The sequence below is a fragment of the Mus musculus genome, chromosome 9 (assembly GCF_000001635.26).
Source record: "Mus musculus strain C57BL/6J chromosome 9, GRCm38.p6 C57BL/6J".
NCBI classification, from domain to species: Eukaryota; Metazoa; Chordata; class Mammalia; order Rodentia; family Muridae; genus Mus; species Mus musculus.
Window position 1 is genome coordinate 115,346,833 of NC_000075.6, and position 24,398 is coordinate 115,371,230.

At 45.7% G+C, this 24,398-nt stretch overlaps 1 long non-coding RNA gene across 3 annotated transcripts; it reads left to right on the forward strand.

Moving 5' to 3' along the window:
- The first annotated feature begins 866 nt into the window (after positions 1–866).
- Gm30762 lies at positions 867–23,889 on the forward strand. Of its 3 annotated transcripts, XR_379927.4 has the most exons (4): positions 9,285–9,500; positions 9,939–10,014; positions 22,703–22,840; positions 23,169–23,889. It is a non-coding gene; the product is annotated as a predicted gene, 30762 (long non-coding RNA). The 3 variants fall into 3 exon arrangements; XR_379928.3 differs by lacking the exon at positions 9,285–9,500 and adding an exon at positions 867–2,530 and having other exon boundaries at positions 22,703–23,866; XR_379926.3 differs by having other exon boundaries at positions 9,291–9,500; positions 22,703–23,866.
- The last annotated feature ends 509 nt before the right edge of the window (positions 23,890–24,398 follow it).

A 24,398-nucleotide genomic window follows, 5' to 3' on the forward strand; every position in this document is an offset into this window, starting at 1 on the left:
GTCTCTAGAGCCATCCATGCAAATGACCTCTGCTCTCCACTGATCTGCCCCAGGGCTTCTCAATCACGGGCTTTCTCCACTGCTTGTTTCTATCTCATTCGCCAACACAGCCTGGACTCGGGTAAACCCGAGCTAGAAAATGCACTATTTTGGTTTGGCACAGGGCCTGGCCCCTCCCAGAGCTGACTGGGGAGGAAAGGTGACAGAAAGCAATCTGCTGAAGGAGTAGAAGAAAAGTCTGTGAAGTCTCAATGCTCTATATGACTTGACACACTCAAGTGTGCTGACCAGGCTGTTGAGCGTTCAGATTTTGGAGGAAAAAAAAACATAGCAATACACTTTTACAAAGTAATATTTATTAGGTTTTAAATGGATTTAGAAGCTTCTATTAAAATGTAGATTTGTTTGACACTGTGGAAAATCATGGTATTTTGAACCAAACAGCAAACATTACAAAAATAAGGTTTAAGAGAGCTGCCCCCAAGTCCTCATTATTTTCCTGTGGTGAGCTGCACACAGCAGCCACTTCCTTCCAGAGCAGTGGAGACTATTTCCTTACAGTGATATTCTCATTTTTCACCCTAATTATCAGACTTGCTCCTTCCCATTTTTGATGGAATTGTCAAGTGCTTAAATATTTTTCTATTCATTTTCTCCTTCTACCCTCCCTTCTTTCTTCTTCCCCTTCCTCCCCTCCCCTTCTTCTTCCCCTTCCCCTTCCTCCTCCTCCTCCTCTTCCTCCTCCTCCTCCTCCTCCTCCTCCTCCTCCTCCTCCTCCTCCTCCTCCTCCTCTTCTTCTTCTTCTTCTTCTTCTTCTTCTTCTTCTTCTTCTTCTTCTTCTTCTTCTTCTTCTTCTTCACCTTGAAATAGGGCTTACTGTATAGTCTAGGCTGTCCTGGAGCTCTTATGTAGCCTAGGCTAGCCTTGAATTTGTGACTCTCCTGCCTCAGCCTTCCAAGAACTAAGATGATGGGCTTGTACTACCATATCTGAGTGTTCTCTCTCTCTCTCTCTCTCTCTCTCTCTCTCTCTCTCTCTCTCTCTCTCTCTCATGCCACTGTGAGTGGGATGATGCGTGTACACGTGTGTGGAGGCCAGCGATCAACCTTAATATTTATATCCTCCAGTTTCAGAAGCTGACCATTTATGTTCTGTCACCAGGACCTGAGGCTCTCTGATTAGGCTACAGTGGCCGCTCAGCACTCCAGAGATCCTCCTAGCTCTGCTCCCCAGCACTGGAAGTACAGGTGTAGGCCACCATACCTGGCTTTGTATGTGGGCACTGGGCTTGGGACTTAGGTCTTCATAGCGATTGCTTTAGTCACTGAACCGCTTCCCAGTTCCATGGTGTTTTCATTCTTAAGTCTGTCCTTCCTTTCTTTTAGAATTTGTTCGTTCATCCGTCCATCCATCCATCCATCCATCCATCCATCCATCCATCACATCCATCTATCTATCTACCCATCCTGCCTGCCTGCCTGTATGTCTGAGCCTGTACACATGCCATAGTGCATGTGTGGAGATGACAGAGATTCTCTTTCCACCTGGGGAGTGAAGTCAGATCTTCAGGTTTGGCAGTAACCACCATTGAGCCACCAGTGGGGTCATTGGCCTTGCTGTATTTTAAGAAAACATTCTTTGGTAGGTTGCATGAGTGTCTCATCAACCATTGTCTTTCATTGTCCTGGGAAGAATTTCCATCTCATAGCCTGGTCCCTTGGCCACTGTGATTATTCTTAATGACATCATCTCTGGTCTGGGCCACTTGCTCTCAGAACTCATGCCAGATACAAACTAGACATTGGGATGGAGACCGGAAGGAAGTTTGCTCTGCCGTGGATGCTGTTGGACTGAGAAACAGACAAGACAGTTTCTGCAGCGAGTGTGGGTGAGTAGGTCACCTCTGATGAATGCTTCCCCTGTCAGGAACTGAGATATACTAGAGACCTTTGTGCCCTTCTCTTTGCCTACCAGACTATTGAAACACTGGACCCCAAGAAATTGAATTTGGCAGGAGTCTCTGCTGGGAGAAGAAAAAGACTGAAGCCAGCAGTGGAGTTTATCTGCCTCAAGATACCTCACACAGTTCTGATGACATGTCAGACCACCTTGTAGGAGACTAGAACCCAGATGATGTTGGGCCAGTGATGGGTGGGAGGGACCACACTTGACCATGTTTAGCTGTGCATACCTCTTATTTGCTATGAAAACCTGAACTTCATGTTGGGACCCCAACATGGACCGAGATAAGATGGCACTAGGTCTCTTTACTCACCTTGCCCATGAGATCACATTGGATAACATTGAATACATCTCTTTGCCTGCTTTCCTGTGAGTTAACTGCTTCTGTTGAGGGTGGGGGCCACAAGTCTGGCTGGTTAGGACTTGCTTGGTCTGGGCTCTGACACTAACAACTCAGGCAATGCTGTTTTTGTCCATGTGCAGACTCCACTTCTCAAGCCCCTGTAGCTTTCTGCCTGGAGGGCCCCAGGCCTGGGAGAGTCTGCACAGCATCACAGTCACACCTCTGGTGAGTTTCAGCTTATCTAATTGTATTTCTGTTGTTTGCAACTAGAGGACTGTAATAAACACACTTTCCTTTTGCTGAGTTCAGTGAAACCCAAACCTTATTTAGATCGACAAAGACTTAATTAAGCTGAGCAGGGGTGTGGGTGTGGGTGTGTTGGGGGTGGTGGTGGGATGAAGTGTTGAGAGAAGCTTGCTGGCTACAAGGAACTCATCATCAGGACTCTAGAGGAGCAGAGCAAAGTTGGGGGGCATCCTGGGGGGGTCGCAAAGTCCCAATCTGTCACCTGTGTAAGTCAGTCTGCCAGTGTGGAGTGCTGGCTGCCTATGTCACTGAGGAGTCACATGCAGTGATGTCAAGAGTTAACGAACCCACTGAACAAGAGTGACAAGAGTGAGTGGGCCATTCAGGGTGGAGGGACTTCACAAGAGAAAAGTTTTTGCTTCAGAGACAGGAGGTTTGTGGTGCTTATTATTTCAGGCTCCCAGCCTGTCTGCTGATTTTATGTATTGATATATTGACTTAAAAAATCATTTAAAAAAAAGTTTGATCACATGCTTGTAGCCATCTGCTTCTGGTGACTAAGACGAGGGTGCAGAGTGCCAGGAGAGGATGTAGGAGCTTTGATCACCCAAGGGGGGGATGGTGGGAATCACAAATCAAAACTCAGAGCATGGGGGAAGGAGTATCCGGATTTCACAAATAAGTGAAAAAAAAATATATATGCAAACTATAGATCTCTTTTAGGCTTGGGAAGAAATCTAAGTTTGGAAGGTATCTTTTTAAACTTAAAAAAAAGAAGTGTTAGGGTCTCAGTCTGTAGCCCAGGCTAACCTGGAGCTTATTGAATAGCCCAGGCTGGCCTCCAATTCCTGGTGATCCTCCTGTCTCAGCCTTTGAGTGCTGGGATTGTACACCCTGGCTTGAGGGTATTTTCTGCTTGGTAGATGGTATATTTAGACTCAGGCATGTGTGGGCCATAGGAAGTGACTGCTGCGTAAGACCTTGATCATATATATCCCTTGGAGGGAGTTTCTGCTTCCCCGAGACTAAAATAAAACTTAGGAGCTGATGAATTGACAAGAACAGAAGACAGAAACTGGCCAGGCAGTTTTAAGGTGGGGACCCTAAAACCAAGCAGTGTTGACTCTTGTTCTTGCTGGAAGCGGGAGCTCGTCTCGGTACCGAGGGCACTTCTGTCCTGGCTGGAGTCCCGGAACTACAGATGAGAGGTCTGCTTTGTGATCTCTTGTCCCTTAAATGAGCACATTTGTCCTGGAAACTGTCTGTGAAGACCTGATCATCAAGCCTCAGTATGGTCCAGCCAGCCCAGCCCCTTTTGCTAGGATTTAGCAGCGGAGCACCTTGGCAGATCAGAGCCAAGGAATGGCACATCAGGAATCATATCATGCAACAGATCTTACACAAGAGATTTACTGCCAGGTGGGAGGTGGTGGAGGGTGAAAGCTAACCCTAACCCTAACCCTAACCCTAACCCTAACCCTAACCCTAACCCTAACCCTAACCCTAACCCTAACCCTAACCCCTAACCCTAACCCTAACCCTAATCCTAACCCTAACCCTAACCCTAACTCTAACCCTAACTGAGGACATGAAAGAGACAGACAGACAGACAGACAGACAGACAGATAGACAGAAGACCAAGAGGCACAGAAAATGAGAGGGACCATGATGGGGGCAGGGCTTTTAAAGGATACACTTGTCACATAGGGAAAATATGCAACCCACGGGGATAGTGGAAGTGTTCTCATTTGAAGGCAACAGGGGATGATGTTTTCTGGTGCTGAGTCCCTTGAGGACTGGCAGGCTGGCAGAACATCTGACTTCTAACACCCTCCTCATGCCTGACCCCAGTTTCTGCCTTAGGTCTCTGAGCCAATAACTTGGTAGTGTTTTATTTGTAGGGATTGTTCATGATATATATATAAAACATAAATTGTAAATTGTAATAAACACCCTTCTGAAGTCTACCTCCATGGTCCATGAATTGCACTCTTCAAATTGTCCTGGGTGACTTTGTGGTTATTGGCTTTCTGGGATCCGAATCCTGCAAGTTACAGCCCATACAAGGCTAGGCAGCCTTTGTTGTTCTAAAAGATACACCCCCCCACCCCCCCACCCCCATCATAGCCATCAAGGGCACACTTGCTCTGAGAAGAGCCGTATTCCAGGACCCTGTCAAGTAGAAATAAGTCTAAGGTGCCCAGCAACTAGGGTTTTGTTTTGTTTGTGCTTCTTTTTGTTTGGTTTGGTGAGTGCCTTTTTGAGATGAGGTCTTGCTATGAGGCTTTATGTCTTAGCTACTGCCAATATTGCTGTGACCAAATACCTGTCCAAAGCAGCTGAAGGGAGAACGGGCTTATTCTAGATCACAGTTCCACTGTCACCATGTGAGGGACAGCATGGCAGCAGGGGCAAACAGCTGGCTGGACACATCTCCTCCACAGTTGGGAAGTAAAGACTGGGAAGTGGAGTAGGGCTATCAAACTTAAGGCCTGCCCAGCTGAAGTACTTCCTCCTGCAAGGCTCTATCCCTAAAGGTTCCACAGCCTCCCAAACAGCATCACCAGCGTGGGACTAAGTGCTCAAATGCAAAAGCCTCCGGGAGACATCTCACACCCAAACAACAGCATCCTAGCTGGCCTAGAACTTGGAATGTTCCTGCCTCCTGCCTCCTGCCTCCTGCCTCCTGCCTCCTGCCTCCTGCCTCCTGCCTCCTGCCTCCTGCCTCCTGCCTCCTGCCTCCTGCCTCCTGCCTCCTGCCTCCTGCCTCCTGCCTCCTGCCTCCTGCCTCCTGCCTCCTGCCTCCTGCCTCTGCCTCCTGAGTGCTGGAGTTAAAGGCATGCACCACTGTACACAGTTCATCTGAGTCCTGTTGGTTTCTGGTTCTTAATTTTGAAAATTTAAAATTTCCCTCCTTTAATTGAAAATAGATTTCTTTCTCACATAATACATCCTAATTATGGTTTCTCCTCCTGCTCCTCCTAGTTCCTTCTCCCTTTCTGTCTCTTGTTAGACAACAAATAGGCTTCTAGTGATGTGTTAGAATAGTGGGTTGTGACAAAACAGCATGCTAGGCCAAAGCAGTTCCACGTGGAAGAAGTTTTATTGAAAGGGAGAGACAAAGAAGTGGTAGAGAGAGAAGAAGGGGCGAGAGAAGAAAGAGAAAGAGAAAGAGAAAGAGAGAGAGAGAGCAAGCGAGGAGGGGGTGTACTCCTTATTTATATGGAAAATGACATAACACAAGTAAGGGTGAGAGGTAAGCCAAATTGATTCTGGGAATATGGTGGTCATTGTCTTGGCGACGGGTCTGCAGGTCACAGGTCACGCTGTTGCCTCATAGATTTGGAATGTATTGATGCCAATATCTAGGGGATAAGAATAAAATAAAATGTAGACAAAACAAAAACTAACACAATGGAATTGAAGGAAACTGACAGAAGGAAAAAGAGTACAAGAGAAGGCACAAGAATCAGAGACCTTCTAGTTCACACATGCAGGATCCCATAAAAACACTAAACTGGAAGCCATGCTATATACACAAAGGAGTGGGTGCAGACCTGTGCCTGCCCTATACATGCTGCCCGAGTTTCTGAGTTCCTGTGTGCTTGCTCTGATATTGTTGATTTAGAGGGCCTTGTTGTCTTGTTGTCTTCCATCCTCTGTGGCTCTTATACTCTTTCTACTTCCTCTTCTGCTGGGTTCCCTGAGCTCTGAGGAGGAGCTCTTTGGTGGAGACATCTCATTTAGGGCTGAGTGTCCCAAGGTCTCTCACTCTATGCATGATGTCTGGCTGTGGGTCTCTGTGTTTGTTCCCATCGGCTGCAGAAGGAAGATTCTCTGATGATAACTGAGCAAGGCACTGCTCTATGAGTATAGCAGAATGTCATTAGGAGTCATTTTATTACTATTATTTTGTTGTTGTTGTTTTTGTATTTGGTTTTCCCCTAGGGCCCTGGGCTATCTAGTCTCAGGTCCTTGGTCACCCAAGCAGAGTCAGGTATGGGTTCTACCTCATGGAGTGGGCCCTAAGTCAACTCAGATACTGGTTGGTTATTCTCACAAGCTCTGTGCCACCGTTAAACTAGTCTGTCTTACAGGCAGGACTCTGTTTTGTTGCTGCTGTTGTTTAAATGAATGCATTTTTCTTGGACTGGTTCTTAGAGCATAGATAATACATAAATTATAATAAGCTTCCTTCTAAAGTCACCTCCAAGGTCCATGACCTTCCTTCTTCAAATTGGTGACTTTGCTCTTCAATTTTGAAACATATTTTATTTCTGCTTCAACCAAAGCTGCCCCTGGCCCTTGACCTCATCATGTATGGCTATGCAATTCACTTCTCTGTGATTGCCATAGACAAGGTATGCTTTTGACAAGATTGGAAGAAAGCTCTTTACATGAGCTGTTAGCTTTGTCCCCCCAGTAGCATGTCTTTCCCTCACTCTTCTCTCTCAGCCACTCATGTCACCCGAGAGAGGGAGATGCATCTTACACAGAGCCAACATTCTTTCTGGTACCTGGAGTTTCCATCTCTGCACTTATGAGTAAAAATATATTTAACTTATTTTTGCTAAAACATACAATTGTTGACTATGTATTGAGCTCCAACCTTATAGGTGAGGCATATAGATATAGAGCCGAACGTAATAGGAACATGTTTTCAAAGGGTTTGAAGTCCTGAGCAAAGAGAAAGATGCATACACATGTTCCCAAGCTGAGCAACCGCTCTGATAACTACTGCAATCATCACTGTAAGGAAACGCAGTGGAAGGGAGAAGTTGAAACTGGCAATGGCAGAAGGGAATTAAAAAAAAAAAACTGGGAGAACAAGTGTGAAGTTTCAGATAGAGAAGTCAATATTTCACTATTCCAAGTGGGATGAATGTGAATGTAGCTGTGGAAGGTGCTGGTCGGGAAGGCAGTAGGTGTGGCTACTATGTTACTACTAGATGAGTCTGGGGACTTGAGTTCGGAGCCCCTGTACGCATGTCTGAATCTGCTGCCTGCTGGGGCTTCAGGAGAGACAGAGCAGCTCTGAGATCTCCTGTCTTGCAAGCCTGGCTGGGGCAGGGACAGCCAGCTCCGTGTTCAATGAGAAACCCTGGGTTACAGGAAGAAGTCAGGGAACCGTGGAGGAAGACACTGGACAGCCTCCTCTAGCCTATTTTTGCTTGCACAATGTGCACTTACTCCTTCATCTATACATACAGCACACATACACACATGCATACTCACATACACTTGCACACACATACATACACTCACACACACACTCACACACATATACACACACTCATACACATATACACATACTCACACACACATACATACTCATACATACACGTTCATACATATATACACACAAATACATACTCACACACACATACACATACATGCATATATACACATAGATACATATATACTCACACATACACTCATATACATGTGTGCATACATAGAGAATCAGAGAGAAAGACAGACAGAGTTAGACAGACAGAAACAGAGGCAGTCTGGGACACAGGAATTAGGATTGACAGTTGGTAAACATTTGACATCGTGCTGGCCTTGGCAGGCGGTGCTGGGCTGTCTCTGTGTCCTTTCTTCTTAAGAGATCGGAAGATCCGGCTCACAACCTAAGATGCAAACCTTTCACTGGTTCTTCTCACAGAAACAATGTCTAGTCAGATAGGTATCTGCTTTGAAGTCGGAGCCAGAGAATCCTGGCCTTAAACCAGCCACACTGGTGTGCTTACTGATCTGTCTGGGGTTATTGGTTCATCCTTTGTAATATGTTTTTTATAAAGAAGGCCAGTGATATGGTAGGTTTCTTCACACGCCTATTATGAAAATTGAAAATGACATTTTCTTCCTGGGTAAATTTATCCTGATCCCTGCCAAATCTGTCAGGATTTTTCTTTGAAGGCTGTACTTAGAGAAGGGCTTGAGAGATGTCATTACTGGTGCTAGCTGGTGACGGGAACAGAGGAGAGTTCCCAGTCACTGAAAAGGTCGATAAGGTGGGCACTCAGTCTTCCTGAGCTAAAAACACCACCCACAAAAAGCACTCAGGTGAAAGGGACATGAAACCTTCCAAATTATGCCATCTAAGTACTGCACTTACCCTAGTAATTTTGGATATAGCATCCAATTACATTAGGTAGGTTATAGGCTTCAACGACTACCATAGGGACACTCCAAACCCCGGTGGCTTAGATGCTCACAGGAACACACAAATGCATCTCTCTCCTTGCCCAGACTCCAACCTTTTTAGAAAATAAGGACCTATTGCATTTGGGTTTGTAGCCACGTGCCTCACACATAAGGCTGGCACACAGTCATATAGTCATCAGTTTTCTGTGTGAAGTTGATAAATAAATACCGTTTTGTTCCCCGGGAAGTGAAGAAGGGGAGTTTCCAGGCATTGGAGAGAAAGTTGCCTGCATGTCAGAAGTATCCCTAGGAGGGGATGGGTAGTTCAGAGGGCATGGGTCAGCCACAATGCCAGGAGCCCACAGCTGTCTCTCTCTTGCAACCAGAGTCTTCATCCTCATAGTAGGAGTGATAGTGTCTTGTTGTCCTTGGGAAGGCATGAGGAGGTGACATGGGCAGGGCTCCTGCTGGGTTCTCTCTCTAGGTCATGCAGGTGGTATTGTGAGGGGCCCTTTTAGATAAGTGTGCCATAAAACTCTTTCCCGCCCCTTCACACTTGCATCCCTCCCTCCCTCCCTCGCACTCCCTCACACACACATACCTTCCTCCCAGCTGTACTCCCTCATGCAGCCACTCCCTCCTCTCCCCTCCCCCTCACACAGGCGCACAACACGCTATGCCTCCCTTCCTGTGTTTCTTCTAGAACCATTTTTTTTTTGTCTTCGCTTCCTTTTTCCTGCTTCTTCTTCTGAGGAGAAAGTGGGATTTCTGGGGCATTGGCTGCTGAGAAGGACTTCTGGTGAGCCCCACAGAGAGTGGCCTTTAGATTTCAGCTCAGGGAGGCTCTTCTCAAACCTTCTTTCTTGCCATAAATACTCAAAGGATGAGGCCAGGTGGTTGGGCACAAGGCTGTCATCTCAGCCCAGGGGAGGCTGAGGCAGGAGGCTTGTGAGTTTGGGACCAGGCTGGGTTACTTAGTTAACTCTAGGCCAGTTTGAGCAACCTAACAGAGACAAAACAAACAGACAGACAAACCACCCCAATACACACAAAAGTAACTTAGAAAATACATTTTAATCTGAGCTCTGAAATAGCCTCAGTGTTTGCTGCTGTGGCCACACTGAGCGCCCAGGTCTGCTCCAGCTTCTATCTAAGAAGGCTGAGAATGTGGCGTATACAAAGCCCAGCCAGGGTCTTTCCATTCTGCATTACTCATCGTATTCACTGGCTATTGCAGCTTTCGTTTAAAGGATTCGCCTAGCACCAACGCACCAGTGTGCAACCACCCGATCTCGTCTGCTAGAGACCCAGCGGTAAGGAAGGGGAGCTACTGTGGGCGGGGCCTATTCGGGTGTGTCTGGGGCCTTAACGAGCCTCAAGGACAGGTATTTGCATGGGGTGATTTGCCTTGAGGTGGGAGGTTGTGATCAGGAAGAGGACAAACTGGAATTACTGGTTTTATGGCTTTAGGGACTGGGGCCCAGCCTCAGGGGCCTGATTCTCAGCCTTATGAGATAGATAAAAGCTGTAGTCCGACCAGGATGCTCTGCGTGGACTCTGAACCATCTGAGGGAAGCCGTTGGAAATGCAAGTGCCTGGCTCTCATGACCTTTTGGTTGAAGGGGGTAGGCATTTATACTGTAGTTGATTCTGAGGTGCACTGTGAGGCCTGTCTTCCTTGGGAGCCTGGGCGCAATACAAAACCTCAGGCCCCGCCTCCCAGCCGCGGACTCAGAGTCAGTCTGTTCAGAAGGCCCAGGGACACTCTGGCCTAGTGCTTGGAGAATCATTCTGCCTGGGGGATCAGGGGAGTGGGGGGCGGGGCGGCAGAATACAAACAGGCTGAGGGACACAGAAGAGCCTGGAATCATGGGTACAGTGAGGATGGTGATGAAGGCAGAATCAGCCTGAGGCTGGCATCTTAAATGCTCCAGAGACCAGGTGGACACCCTGCTAGTCCTGTCAACACTGTTTTAAGAGATCCTGTTGGCTTCTTGGGTGGGCAACATCAAAGTCGGCGGATGGAGGAGGGCTGGGATGGGTGCAGACAGCGTGGGTGATGTGTAGATAGACCATAAGTCTTGTATGGGAGAGTGTGGCTCATCTCTGCCTATCTCCAGAGGGAGCAGGAGCAGGCCTGGGGCTTGAAAGAAGCCCGAGAGTCTATTGAATACATATGTACTCACAGGATGGTAAAGCTAAGAGAAAGCATTCTCATTCAAGTTTGGGATTCTAAATAAGTGTAGTTACCGGAAGCGTTTATGTGCCTCATGGCTCTTGACCGGAGAACCATGGTTTTGACCTTTAAAGGTTATTTAGTTATGTCTGGAGACATGAATGTAAGACAGAGTACACAGTCACTTTGTGTCTATGGACTGGACATTGTTGGAAAACAAAACAAAATAAAAGCAAACCCTCGTCTGAACTGATCTTGCACAGACTATACTTTCCTCATGTATTCCAAATACTTGTACTATGTTGTATAGGTACTATGTACCATCTACACTGTGTTAGGGTTACCCAAGTACTGTGTACCATTTTGTGGTGGTTTGATGGCCCACAGGCTCACAGAGAGTGGCATTAGGAGGTGTGGCTCTATTGGATGCATGTGGCTTTGTGGGAGGAAGTGTGTCACTGAGGTCTTAGATGCTCAAGGCAGGCCCAGGGTCTCCCTTCCTGCTTCCTGCTTCTGGCTGATCCAGATGCAGAACTCTCAGCTCCTTCTCCAGCCTCATGTCTGCCTGCCTGTTGCCATGCTTCCTGCCATGATGAAAATGGACTGAACCTCTGAACTGTAAGCCAGCCCCAATTAAACGTTTTCTTATAAGAGTCACTGTGGTTATGGTGTCTCTTCACAGCAATAGAAACCCTAACTAAGACACATTTATATTGTGTTATGGTTTCCCACCGTCTATACCATGTACCATTTATAGCATGTTAGAGTTTTACAGTGTGAATGCAAAATGTCTCCCACAGGCTCAGGTGTTTGAACACTTGGTCTCTGGCTGCTGGTGGTATTTTAGGAGGTGTGCATCTTTTAGGAAGTGGCACCTCAGTGGAGGAAGTGGGTCACTGCAGTGGGGAAGGTGGCTGTGGGTCATTGCAGTCAGGGAAGGGAGGTCTGTGAGTCACTGTAGTGGGGGAGAGTGGGTTACCCTTTATAACCTGGCTCCAGTTGTGGCCCAAGCTCTCTATTTCCTGGTGCACTGAGTTGCAAGGAGTCCCAGTTGTGTGCATCAGCCACCATGATGTCTCCCACACCTTCTTTGGCACGATGAGCTGTACCCCTTGAATGGTGAGCTGAAGTAACCGATTCCTCCCGGAAGCTGTCCCATTTGGGTAGTTCACCACAGTGTTGAGGAAAACAACGAATCCCGGGCATCATAAACCATTGATATTATTGCAGGCACATGAAATACACATACAAAGGCTACATGCAAACACTTCGGATTTTATAGAAGGAAGTGGGGCATCTGTAGATTTTGGTATAGAGGTCCTGAAATTGATTCCCGAGAATACCTAAAGGCAACCACATTGTTAACCATCTCATACAACATAGGATATAACAAAGGATCCCTGGGTAAAAGGGCTAGTAGTGCCCAGAATGAGAAAAGAAGGTGAATGCCAAAGACAAATTTAAACACACATGCACGCACACACACACACACACACACACACACACACACACACACACACACACACACACACACACACACACTTTTTAAATGTTACAAAAGAGAGAAAGTTATTTTTAAAGAGATGTATTTTTATGATTTTTAATTATGTGTATATTCGTGTATGCCTCTGTGTGTGTGTGTGTGTGTGTGTGTGTGTGTGTGTGTGTGTGCATGTGTGTGTGTTAGGGGATATGTGCACATGAGTGCAGAAGCCATCAGAGGCTAGAGACACTGGATCCCCTGGTGCTAGAGTTACAGGCAGCTGGGAGTGGCCCAATATGGCTACTGGGAACTAAACTTATGTTAGTTTAGTAACTGCAATAGCAGTATCCACTCTTAACTGCTGAGCTGTCTTTCCAACATCTCCACCAAGGAGAGTTATTTAAAAAACAAACAAACAAACAAACAAAAAACCCAACAACAAGAATCCTTGAATTCTATGTTGTGATGAGTTATGTGAGAGAAGGAATAATAAGAGAAAGAAAAGACTCTGAGGAAAATGAGGAGACAGGAGAACAAGAGGGAAGAAAGCCTATGTCCTCAACTTCTGACAGTCCTGCAGGGCCTGTAGGCACACTTGCAATCCCAACACTTGGGAAGTAGAGGCCCCAGGGTTGCAAGTTTAAGGCTGGACTGGGCTATATAGTATGTTTTCTAACTAAAAAAAGATATATTTTTTGAAAGGACAAAGAAGAGGATAAATACATTATAACTGAGCCAAAACCAAAATCAACAACAACAAAACCAAAAAACAAACCAACAACCAAACAAAAAAACAAAAAAAGAAACAAACTAAACAGCAAACCTCCATAAATATCTTCATGAAACCACAGAACACTTCGATGAAAGGAAGAGCGAAACACGACTTAAGAACAAATGAAGAAGTGTCAGGGTATCAGAGGAGCCTTTTCCAAGTACACACGCCTTTCCACTCTCCAAATCCCACGGTAGAGTGAAACTTCTTGTTCCTTGGGAGTTGGCAGTGGAAGAGATGAGAGTGCCCTTCACTTGATCACCTCTGGTCATGCTCTACAGAATACTAATTAGTGATTCCAACACTGCTTGCAAGGACTCAGGATACATTTTATCCTCAGTCTTTCTGAGGTTCTAATCTAAACTGGGCTGTGCAGATGTAGGATCAAAAAACGGCAGGGAAAACCAAGATAGTGTGGGAAGGGAATCCGAACACAATATACAGTTGAGGTTGCTATAGAGACAATGCCTGTCTCCCTCAAGACATCTCAGGTAAGGATGTTAAAAACACCAAACCATGCTGACTTTAAGTGTGTTAAAGATCCTTTCTCATACCTAAACTCAAAAAATACACTTCAGAAAACCATCTTACGATTGTATTTATCAAAGGAAATTCTTAAAGACAGAGTGGCTGGAGAGAGGGCTCCAAGTTTAAGAGCACTTGATGATCCTTCCAGAGGACCCAAGTTCCATCACCAGCACCCACCAGGTGTGTGTTATCTGTAGCCCTAAGAAGGGTGGGTACCGCTGACCTCAGACACTTGCTCTGATGTATATATAGCCCCCCCATAATAGAAAACAATAAAAATAAATCTTAAAAAAGAAAAATAAGTGAATCAATACATGCATTTGTACTTAACTGCACATTTTTACTCAGATTTTAAGTGTGGTGAATCTTCAAATCTTGTAATTTTAAGCCTTGGAAGGTGAACTTAGAAAGTTCACCATATAGCCATTGTAAAAACATCTGAGGGTGACTCTCTTGAGAAACCCAGGCCCACGTTTTGTTGTTGTTTGGGGGGGGGGAGTGGGAATTATCCTTTTCCTCCACATCTCTGTACTTAAAACAATGTAGCTTTGGTTCATTGTGACATTCTTTTCTGTGCCATAGGCAAGTGTATTAGTTACCTTTCCATGACTGTTGTCAAATAACTGGACAAAAAGCTACTTGGTGGGGGTGGGGGTAGGGGTTTGTTGTAGCTTAGAGTTGCAGAGAGGAAGACATGGCCGCTGAACTATGGGTCCAGCCTTGTTGTCAGTAAGCTGACTGAACACATCTCAACTGCATCCGGAAAGTCCAAGGAACAGGAAATGGAGCCAGACTGTAAAACCTCAACGTCCACCTTCTGCAGCAAGGCTCCGCCTCCTGAAGGTTCTATTACAACCCTAAACAGCACCACTAACTGGGTACCAAACGTTCTAACACATGGGCCAACAGGGGATGTTTCTCATGCAAAACACAATGTCAAGGATCCTGCTTTGCCTAAGTGGAGGCCTCTAAAGGGGAGAGGATCACTTAGGCTACTGGGGGCTGTGCTGGGTGGTATCCCCCTGTGGCTGTTGCTAAGATGAAAGATACTTTTGAGGAAGGTGTGGTGTGAGAGCTAGAATATGAACAGGGATGGGATGAACTGGAGTTTGGTTTTCTCTGTGTGATGACTTAGTCCACATAGAGGGAAGATATCCCTAGCACAGCCCATCTGATCACATAACGGTTCACATGACCAGACTGATCATCATTATACAGTGAGAGAAAACTATACAGAAATTACTTAGGTGACAGTTTAGCCAGCCATTTAATAACACCATATCCACAAATACAGTCTAGCAAAAGAGGAATGCTTTGGTCAATAGCTGGCCTGGAATGGAAGGACCCTCTGGTGCTTTGAACGAGAATGGCTCCCAAAGGTTCATATATTTAAAAGTTTGGGTCCCAGTTGGTGATCTATTTAGGAAGGATTAGGAGGCATGTTGCAGGAATTATTAAAAAGACTATCAATATCCTGCACTATGTTGGGCACCTGCAGACCACATGGCACCAGTGGGGTGTTCTCATCTTGGGTGCGTTCTGAACCGTCTCCACCCAACTCTCCTCCCACTGGCGGGTTGTTACCACGCCAGCCCCATGCTTCAAAACCTCCACGGCCTTTGTGGTGCACATCAGGCAAACCCGCGCTGTGCCCCCGTACTTTTCTCTCTGGAACCCAGTCAAGTCGCTTCGAGAAGGAAAACACCACACAAACTTAGTTCTGAAACAATGGTAACTCCATCTCTGGGCACAACAGCTAGAATCCGAATCTTGTAAGCCATATGAAATCAAATTCCTCCAGTGGCGAATCCTGGTGAAACAGAGAGACACTAGCAGGTACATCTTGCCCTTTCGCTATCCCCAGTCAAAAGCCCCTACTCTCTCCTGCTTCCTCTCTCCCTCAGTCCAACCTAGAAGTCCCCCTACTCGCCCAGTGATTGATCCCTTTATTCATTTGGGAGTTTCACAAGAAGTCACCTGAGTCTGTGGTTAATTCCTCTTTCCAGACAACCCCTCCTGGGAGAGCAGAATTTACATCAAAATACAGGCAGCACGGATACATCCACAACAAGGTGTGTTAGAGTAGGTGTGTCACTGGGGGTGAGCCTTGAGGTTTCACTAGGCTTGTGAATCAGATATGAGCTTTGAGCTCTGCTCCAGTGCCATGCCTGCCTGCCTATTGCCATGCACCCACCATGTCGGTTATGGACTCACCGGAACCTGTAAACAAGCCCTCTACTAAATGCTTTCTGAATATGACGCCTTGGTCATGGTGTCTCTTCAGAGTAGTAGAGCAGTGAGTGACTAAGGTAGACCCTCTGTTATGGTTTGTATATCCTTGGCCCAGGGGATGGCATTATTAGAAGGTGTGGCCCTGTTGGAGTAGGTGTGTCACTGTGGGTGTGGGCTTTAAGATCCCATCCTAGCTGCCTGGAAGCCAGTATTCTGCTAGCAGCCTTCAGATGAAGTTGTAGAACTCTCTGCTCCTCCTGCACCATGCCTGCCTGGTTGCTGCCGTGCTCCTGCCTTGATGATAATGGACTGAACCTCTGAACCTGTATGCCAGTTCCAATTAAATGTTGTCCTTTATAAGACTTGCCTTGGTCATGGAGTCTGTTCACAGCAGTAAAACCCTAACGAAGACACACCTCATTAAGAGCATCCATGTTAATATTTAACACACTCTCTTTATGAGAAGCCAAGGCAAGTTGTCTTTGTAGTACTACAGGCTCAATAGCTAAAACTGAAATTCCAGCAGTTTCACTTTCATTTGGAACTTCTGTTAGCTTTTCTTTCATGCTTGTCTTGTGTTTTGGTCACACTATCAACAGCCAACATCAGCTGTCCACAGACCAGGCAAGGTGAAGGAAAGGCCACGTAAAAACTCTTAGAAATCTCCAAGCAGAGTTCTATGCTGGCTGTTTAATTTACACCCCCACCAGCAGTGAATAAGGCTCTTTTCTCTCCACACCCTCTGCAAGGTTTGTCAGACTTGGTGATAGTCATTCTGACAGGGTGAGATGGTGTCTCCAAGTAGTTTTAATTTGCATTTACCTGGTGGATAGGGATATAGAATATTACAAAAAAACCAAAACAACACAACAACAACAACAACAACAACAAACCCAGTTATTGGCCATTTGCATTTCTCTTTTTTTCCCCCAAAAAGCTTTCTAATTTTGATGTGTGATGTTTATTTGTAAGTATTTTCAATGATAAAGTTCATTTAAAAACTTAATTGCAAAATCCAGAAAATGGAGATCAAAGATATGAGATTTCATCTCACTGCAGTTAGAATGATCATCACCAACAAATACTGACAGGGTGTGTGTGTGTGTGTGTGTGTGTGTGTGTGTGTGTGTGTGTACGTGCGTGTGCATGTGATTCTCTCACGCTTCTATCGGATATGCAAATGAGTGCAGCCATTTATGGAAATCATCATGGAGGTTCCTGAAAGCCTAGCTCTGGGGACATGACCCAGTAGGAAAAGTGCTTGCTGCCTAAGTATGGAGACCTCACTTCAGATCTCCAGCATCCCCATGAAAACTGGGCATGGTGATGGAAACCGAACCTGTAACCTCAGAGCTAGGGACAGAGATAGGAGGATCCTAGGGCCTTGCTGCCCGGCCAGCCTAGCCAAAACAATGAGCTACAGATTCAGTGAAGGACCCTGTCTCAAAAAACAAGATGGGCGAAAGATACCTTGATATTAATCTCTGGCCTTCACACACACGCACAGCCCACATGGGCCAGTGTACCTACACACAAATGTGTAGCATGCATAGCACCCCCCTTACACATATGCTCTGAAGACAGAGATACCAATGCCACATGATCAGCCACACCACTGAGGTCAGTGGGATGTCAACAGATCATAGGGATAACTACATATCCATGTTTACCGATGAGCTCTTCATCATAGCCAGGGTCACCGTTCTAGTGCTGTGAAGAGACACCGTGACCGAGACAACTTACAGAGGGAAAAGCTTAACTGGGGGATTGCTTACAGCTTTATAGAGTTAGCTGATTATCATCACGTCAGGGAGCATGATGGAGGGCAGGCATAGTGCTGAGGAAGCAGCTGAGAGCTGCATCCTGATCTGCAGGGGGAAGGGGGAGAGAAGGGGGGGAAAGCACTGAGGCAGGCTTTTGAAACCTCAACGCTTACCCCAGCAACACATCCCCTTCAATAGAGCCACATCTCTTGATCCTTCCCAAACAGTTCTACTTCTATCCCCGCCCCCCCCCCCCCCGCCCCAACCAAGCATTCAAATATATGAGCCTGTGGGGGGACCATTCTCACTCAAACCACCACAGCCATGATATAGAAACAGCTCATATACACATCAGCAGGTGAATGGATTTTTAAATTGTGGTTAAAAATCTGTGGCTTGAGGGGACATTCCACATTCAGAACACAACAGGAAGAGAGGAAGTCGTCCCTTGGTCACTTAAAGGGAATGTTCCGGGTAGAAAGGACAGCGTGATGATGGACTTTCTGGGTAAAAGCAGGATGGTGGGCTAGTCCTCAGAGGGGATATGACCACCTAAGATGGGTACCACTGGCTGATGGGATGCCTAGAACAGATGTGATTGGCTTGGTGGGGCTGTGGGCTGGGCAGGGTGGTGAGGACCTGCTGGTCATAGGAGTGAGGGTGGATGGTGCTGGAATAGGTGATATGAGGAGGTCTGTCCAGTGCTTTTAGGGTGTCAGGAACATGACAAACACTTATTCTCGATTTCGTTCCTCTGACTGTGAGCGAATTGTGGCCCCAATCCCTGCAGAGCGTTGAGGCCAGGCTCTTGCATGTCTGTCGTTGATTCCCTTGGGTACGTTCTGTTTGTTCCCTCCGTTTATAATTTTCTTAAGAGACTTACACAAACAGTTCGTGGTGACATTAATGGAATTCAAAATCCAGGGAAAACTGGGTGTGGTGCTTCAAACCTTTAATCTTGGGAGGCCCCGGCAGGAGAACTGCCAAGAGTTCAAAGTCTGTAGTTCTATGGCAGCTCGAGCTATAAAGATCTCAAGAAATCAACATGAGGTTAGAGAAATGGCTCAACAATTAGGAGCATGTACTGTGCTTGCGGAGGACCCGTTCAAATCCTAGCTAGGAGGTTTGTAACTGCCTTAACTCCAGATCCAAGGGAATCTGACGCCTCCTTCTGGCACCCACAGGTACTGCACTCACACCTGTTAAACACACCCTAACCCCCCCCCCCCACATACACATATACACATGATTAAAAATTTTAAAAGGCCAGCCAACTAATAAGCAAAAACAAAACAAACAAAAAGCACAGAATAAAATCCTACCTGTCTATTGACTACCTCAGTAGACACAAACTTTCATTTTTATGCCTTTACAGGACTTGCAGGAAAGCCAATTAAAATGCTTCTTAGTTTCTTTTTCCTGTTGCTATGATAAAATCTCCTGACAAAATCAACTTGTGGGAGAAAGGGTTTATTCTGGTCAGCTCTCTGTCTATAGTGGCAGAGAAGTCACTGAGGCAGGAGCCTGAAGCAGCTGATCTCATTGCATCTGGACTCAACAGCAGAGAGTGCTGGCTGTCCTAGGTGCTTCTCTGTTGCTGTGATAAAGCCACAACCAAAAGCAATGTATGGAGGGAAAGGGTTATTTTACTTATAGTTTACTGCCCATCATTTTTAAAGAGGCCAGGGCAGGAATGGAAGCAGAGGCCACAGAGGCCACTGCTTCTCGCTGGCTTGCTCTTGGGGCTCACTCAGCCTGCTTTCTAACACAACCCCACATAGGGATAGCTCTGACCATAGTGGGCTGGGCCCTCTGAAATCATAAGTAATAAGAAAACAAACAATGCCTCTGACATGGACCTAGGCCAGTCTGATGGAGGTGGCTTCTCGATGACTTTCTAGTCTTTCTAGATGACTCTTGTTTGGGTCAAGTTGACAAAAATTAACCGGCACTTTCTCCACTTTACATAGCCCAGGACCCCTACTTAGGGAGCAATCTGGGCCACAGCTAAGATGGATCTTCTCATACCTATTAACATAAGGAAGATAATCTTACACTACTGAATGCATCCCCAGGACTGTAGCTGGGAAGACATGCTACACTGCCTGTCCTGTTACATGGCTTCCTGCAGATAGACTCAGTAGATGGAAGGCCATCTCCCACTAAGATAAGTGGTATGGACAGTAAACTCTGAGGCCATAGTGGACTTCAGTGTTTCTTGGATGTTGTTGCTGGGGGAGAGCTGACATACAACATTGTGGTGGACAGCTCCAAGGGTCTTGATATGGAAGTGCAGATATGGGAACGTCATAGTAACTGACTGTGGACTTTTCTGCCACTCCCCAATTCTCCTCATACCAACCTCTTTCTTCCCCTCTTCTCTGCCCCATCTCTGTGGAACCATTCCTCGCCTCTGGCCGCCATAGGTCAGCTTTTGATAGACACCTTTCATTGGCACCTTTCAATACATCGTCTTTCGGTTTGGGCATCAGCATAATTGTTTTGAGGTCACACTTGTTATTCCTCTTGTTATTTTACACGCTTTCCCTTCGTTTATAACGTATTCCACTGTAAATTTGTAACATCTGATTTTTCTTTTAAATAATGGGCATGTTTAACGACTGCACCTTGCTCAATCTCCTGGTTTTTCAATGTTTACTCAAATATTTCAATATAACTAGACAGAGCAAAGAAAACATCCAGAAAGGTCAAGTGTAGCTCTGGTCTTTGAGTCAACCCCTCAGGACCCGATATTCTTACAAAGCTCCATTTCCTTTGTGTGCATGAGTGTTTTGCTGCCTGCGTGTCTGTGTACTACATGTGGGGATGCTGTCCATGGAGGGCCACAGAGGGCATCAGGTCCCCTGGAAATGGAGTTGCAGATGGTTGTGAGCCTCCATGTGGCTGTTGGGAACTGGTCTTAGGTCCTGCAAGGACAGCCACTGCTTTTTGTTTGGTTTCAGACGTGGAACAAGGGACTGAGGTGCATATTTTACATATTAAAGCAGACCTGGCCATCAGGTTCTTCCATCATTCCTCAGTCCCTACCTGGCACACCCTGCCCTCAACCCTGAACTTTCCAGCCCAGGGTATGGGCTGCCCTTCCCCTAGAGGCTTCTCTCTATAATCTAGACAACATTTCTCTTCTCTTCTCTTCTCTTCTCTTCTCTTCTCTTCTCTTCTCTTCTCTTCTCTTCTCTTCTCTTCTCTTCTCTTCTCTCCCCTCCCCTCCCCTCCCCTCCCCTCCCTGGTCTTGATTGAGGCCAGTGAACTCACCCAAGAGGAGCTTCCCAATAAACCTGCCTTTAATACATTCTAATCTGGCTTGGATTGGCATTTCACCAGCAGAGAAATAACTTGTCACTTAACTGCTGAGCCATCTTTCTAGCCTAGGACCTTCTGTTGTTATTTGAGAAATGGGATTGTCACTCTTCTCAGAAGCACAAGGGGGGTGGGGGATGGTGGTGGAAGGAGACGGCATATGTCCTTGCTAGATAATTATTGTGTTCACCTTCTTTGTGATACATTTTGCCTCAGGTTTGAGAAGTCCCCAGGTTCTTATCTTTGGGAGTGAGCTGGTCAGCTCCGGCAGTGTGGAGAAGACTCAGAGAATAGAGACCACATGTCTGAGGGAACCAGCTTCCCTCCCAGCTCCTCAGAACTCTCCTGATTTCCACCCCCCACACTTTCATTTGCTCACGGAGCTTAGAGTGCAGGAAGGGCTCCTCCGTTCTCACTATTCACCGGACATTTCTCCCAAGTCAAGGAACACTCCTAAGACTTTGTGAGTCTTTGTCACCTTTTTTTTTTCTGTTTTCGAGACAATGTCTTATAAAGCCCAGGCTGGTCTCAAACTCACATGTAGCAAAGATTTACTTTGAGTGCCTCAATTTTCCTGTCTCCAATTCTCAAATGCCTCCACACCTGGCTGTTGTCTTATTATTATTATTTAAACAAGAGTAATTGGGGGCTGGTGAGATGGCCCAGTGGTTAAGACCACTTGATGCTCTTGCTCTCAGAGAGGCCTCTAGTTTGGCTCCCAGCACCCACATCCGGTGAATCACGAGTACTTATAACTCCAGATCCAACTCCTGATGTCCTCTTCTGCCTCCTAGGGCTTACATGTAAACATACATGTGGACACATAAATAAAAATAATCTTACAATGAGACTAATAATAACTTGCCTCAGAAGATAAATTTCAGGTCTCTATGAAATGATACATTAAAAACCTTTAGTATGTTTCCTCCCAGTATATAGTAAAAATTCAATAAACACCCACTGTAACAAATCCTCATATCATACCCAAATGGAAGATGTATAAAATAAGCTTAACTGTCTTGATCTCAGATAACAACTTCCCCCCCAGGCAAACTCCCTCGTGAACTCATGGACCAGCTTGAGTTGTTTCTCCCATGGGGGAAGCATGATGGTCTGATGGGTGAATGGTAGGAAGTGTCTCTTAGACGACCTTTGTGCTACGTCCCGCAGGAAGAGGGCTGTGTCAGGTGCAAGGTGTTTCAAAACAACACAGTGACCTTTAAGGAAAAGCAGTGTATTCACCCAGCGAATCTCCCAAGAAAAGAAGAGCCAGGCCTTTAGTACTGGGTCTCTGTTTCCCATTGCTTATTGTTACCTGCAATGTACTAAAGGTTTTTAACCTCAGATCTGAGGAATCCTAGAAAAGGTAATCTTGAAATCTGTAATAGATACACCATGAAGTGGATACAAAGAATGAGGGCCAAAAACGTGGGTGCAAAGCGCAAATTGTTGACCAGATCCTTCGCTCAGGGGCTACCTCACAATGAAATCTTTACAACAATAGACAGCTATCCAGCTATTATTACCTACTGAGTTCATGTCCTATGTTTCTATTATTATTACTATTAATAGCGGTAATTCCACATGTGCATTCCGCTCTGTCTCTGGCTGACCGTTTGATAACTGTTCTCTAGTCCTTATGCTGACTTCCTTGAACAGCCTATGAGTTAGGTCTGTGACCTGACCCATTTGTAGAAACTAATGCTTGTTCTTTCTCTGCTTCCAGGGTTAGAGTCTACTCTGTGTTTTCTGCCTCATCCCATTCACTGAAACACACCGATACGGCTTCGCTCCTATCATCTATCATCTTTCCCATAAGGCCATGTTTAAGGATGTTGGCCTGCCACGTCAGTTATCCTGTAAGGTACACGGCTCTGCTTCTAACTTAGCTCTGCTAAGCCATCATGATTCTGTGAAACCATGGAAACTTCACTGAAGTTGAAAGAGAGAAAGAAACACTTAATTCTTTGGCTATAAGACATTCTTCAGAGGGTGTGAATTGGGTGCCTCAAGGGTCGGAGGATGTGGGCTTTTGGGGTGCGGGATGAAGTACGGGGGGGAGAAGGAAGTGGCATGAAGAGAAGAGAGGAGGCCAGCAGTGGGAGATTGCAGTTCTGCCAAGTGTTGCCCTTGGGTCTCCCACCTTCTGACTGAGAGGGCTTTGATTGTCCATCATGGCTGTCATCCTTCAGGAGACTCCTAGGAAGTCCCATTTTCAAGGTCTTCATGGGTCCATCCATACTTCAGACTGAGAATCATGACTGTGCACCTACTGGGCATGGGGTGGAACAAACATGTATTAGAAGATCCTGGAACTCTCCAGTCTCAGCTCGTTGTCTCTAGCTGGTGAGGTGAGAATCCTTTCAAGTGCTGCCAGCCTCTGTCAGAATAAGAACATCCTGGTGATAACTCTGACAACCTCCTTCCCTGTGGAAAGTCGAGGCTTGCTTCTGTTGGGTATGCATTCCCATGGGCATTAGTCCTGTGAATTTGTCTAAATTCCTTTTATGATGTGACTTTAACATATCGCCTTACCTGATCACTTCTAAACACAACTGGTGTTTCAGATGAACTTACTTGTAATAGATTATTGACCTTAGCCATGTTAGGGGAATTTTGACAAAGAAATGATTCTGAGTTTGACACTGTTGACCTAGAAACAGGTTAAGAGATAAGCTAAATCTATACCCATAGAAGTAAGAGACAGAAACACTGCTTATGTAGAATAGCCTAGAAAAAAAACCACCACAAAGATTTCACAGTGAAAAAAAAAATTACTGTTTCATGATTCCTCTTGTAAGTCAGTGCTATGGAAAGTGGGTATTGAAATGTTTTGGGTCTTGTTTTTAATCACATAAATATACAAAAACAAACATTTAATGTTGGGAAATGATAAATAAAATTATTTTCAAAGAAGTTTTGTGAACATGCATACAATTGTGTTTATTTATTAAAGAGGAAAGCAGATTTGTGTACTAATGAGCCAGGTGTGCTAATTTATTTTTGCATAAAGCATTACACCCTGCTACTACAGGACCTAGAACAGTTTCATTACTCCCCAGAGTTGACCGTTTGCTGATTTTATCAGTGTCAATGCCGAGAATTCTGCTGCATGTGACTACGTAGTTCAAAATGGCTGATGTTTATTTAGGGTCATTCCAGAAACTGTTGGAAATTCTCTCCCAATCCCAAGCCAAATGTCCTCTAATCTTGAGTTCTTAGCAATTGGAATAACAATATTTAGACTCAAAATTCTACCACAGACCCATACAAAGACACAGAACCATACAAAGGCATATGAAGAGGTGCATGCTGGGAGAGTGGCATAAGGAAAACAGATAAAGTCTTTTTTTTTTTCATCACTAAACTGTTTTCAGAGGAGCAGAAAACTTTCTGAAACCGTCGCTGTAGCCTAGAGTCTG